The sequence below is a fragment of the Sinocyclocheilus rhinocerous genome, unplaced genomic scaffold (genome assembly GCF_001515625.1).
Source record: "Sinocyclocheilus rhinocerous isolate Xijiao unplaced genomic scaffold, SAMN03320098_v1.1 scaffold605, whole genome shotgun sequence".
NCBI classification, from domain to species: Eukaryota; Metazoa; Chordata; class Actinopteri; order Cypriniformes; family Cyprinidae; genus Sinocyclocheilus; species Sinocyclocheilus rhinocerous.
The window spans coordinates 870,951-873,487 of NW_015661612.1; positions in this window are offsets into that span (position 1 = coordinate 870,951).

Consider the following 2,537-nt stretch of genomic DNA (forward strand, 5'->3'; position numbering starts at 1 on the left):
TATTGTTGGATATTGATGGATTTGTTTTTTTTTTTCCAGCTGATGAATGATAAAAGCATTGACAGCCAATTAGAATTCATTCAACTTTAAAGAGCTCGAGCATTTAAAGTGGCAGACAACAAATCTGCAGCACATGCTTAGAATGAACAGTGCTATTGTTCATCGGTGTGTAGGCTAACTTAGTTACTGTTATAGTTATTGTTCTTGGTGTGAACAGGCTTTAAGAGTGCCACCCAAGCTACTGGGTCCACACTTAGTTTATTAGCTTTTTACAGTGCATCTCCCTCTGTTCATGGGTGTCTATAATTAATCAATAATCAAATTAATGCCGCGGTTTAGACACCAGGCAGAGAAAAAAGACCACTTTAAGGTATAGAGGCGTCTCGTAGATGAAGCTATAGCCTCCGAAATTGTGTTTAAGACTCGCTCTGGGAGGTACGAAGGCTCCCGTCGAGTGTCCAGAGGTGCAGGGCCCATAGGTCGGGCCAAGGATGCCATAGTGGGCCAACGCGTCCTTGGTCTTTGAAAAATAAATTTGGCAGTGAGAGTTGTCTTCTGAGGCGAAGAGGTCTACCTCGGCCTCGCCGAAGATCTCCCAGATCTTCTGAACCGTCTGCGGGGACATTGCTCCTTGATAACATGTCCGCTCCCTGCTTCAATTTGCCCGGTATATGCGCTGCCTTTAGAGAGCACAGGTTGGGTTGATTATTAAGTTGAACACATATTTGTCAATGCTAAACACTCCTCATTTATCTGTAATATAAATAAGATGCTAAAATTGTTATTTATACAGTGATACTGTCATTCAGTGTAATGGATGACACTGTGGTGTAACAGAGAATTTGCATTACACTGAATGACAAAACCATTACCCTGAATGCCGCAACTTCTACATCAGCTGATATTTCAGGCAATCAAATGGCCACTTATTTCAAACAGTGAACTTGACCAGTAAAGTTAACCACAATTATTCACAACATCTACTTGTTTTTCAAAAAATCTAATATTAAAAGTGTTTTTTGGCATTTCACTGAATGACGTGTGTTTTTGTAACCTATGTGCAAGGAGGTCGCCAGCCTCCGTATGGCCAGAGCTCGTTCTGGCGTGACTACAGCTTTCATTTGGGCTGAGTCGAAGATTGTTCCAAGGAACGCGATTCGCTGGCTGGGAAGCAATGAGCTCTTGGCAAGATTGACAAGGTGGCTGAGGAGGAGGGCTCTGTGAGATATTAATTCTGCCTTCGACTGGACCAGGACGAGCCAGTCGTCGAGGTAATTGATAATACAGATTCCCATCTGTCTCAGAGGGGAGAGAGCCGCATCCATGCACTTCGTAAAAGTGCGGGGGGCCAGGGACAGCCCAAAGGGAAGGGCCGTATATTGATAAGCCACACCCTCGAAGGCGAATCTCAAGAATGGCCTGTGACGAGGGGCTATCTGGATGTGAAAGTATGCAACCTTCAGGTCCAGGGAAAAGAAACAGTCTCTCGAGCGAATTGAATTAATCGAGTTGAAATAACTCGGGTGACTGGCCGCATGGGGGCAGAACACTCACGAGTGATGGAAGAGGAAGTTTGCTCCCTTTTTGAAAATGTTTGTGTTTTATCATTTTTTCCACTATCACAGCGGTTGAGTGCTTGGGCGCATGAACGGACCCGTTGTTTGCACAAAACACATTTCCCTCTGTACCCGGAGCTGAACAGGGTATCAAGAGGTGTAAGAGAGGCTGCTTGAGGGGCGGTCCGGCCGTGGCGAGATCTGACCCCATCCTCTTCCTGTCTCGTAGATCAGGATGACGCCTGAGGCGCCGGGTCCAACGCAATCTTGGGTCGGGGTCCCTGGCGCTTAGGAAGAGGGTAGCGTCTGGCCGAGCGAGAACGTCCCCGCGTCTGCTGCGCTTTAGCGGGCTGAACAGCGGGGGCGGCAGGTGCTGGCTTTGCAGGCTGCGGAGTCGGTGCAGACTTAGGGCGAGCTGAGGCAGCAGCGGAGCTGGAGCGATAAGGCAGGAAATGTCGCATAGCCTGGGACGATTTCTGTGCCTCCGTGAAGCATTCAGCGAATCCTTCGACTGCCGGGCCGAAAAGACCTTTGGGGGAGACAGGAGCGTCGAGGAAGGGGATTTTATCCGCGTCCTTCATCTCCGTCAGCGTCAACCATAAATGGCGCTCGAGCACCACAAGGCTGGCCATCGATCTCCCAATCGCCTGGGCGGTGGTCTTGGTGGCGCGTAGAGCCAGGTCAGTCGCGCTCCTCAGATCCCTGAGGGTAGCGGGGTCCAGGCCAGACTCGGAGGATGCGAGGGTTTTGGCCTGGAAGACCTGGAGGACCGCCATAGAATGAAGCGCCGAAGCCGCTTGTCCAGCTGGGTGTAGGCGTGTCCAGCGAGAGCTGAAGTCGTCCTACACGGCTTAGACGGGTGAGCGGCCTTCGCTCTCCAGCCGATGGCCGTGGGCGGGCAGAGATGCGCGGCCACTGACTCATCTAGGGGAGGTGGCTTATCGTACCCCTTTTCTTCAGCGCCGTCGATGGAAGTGAGGG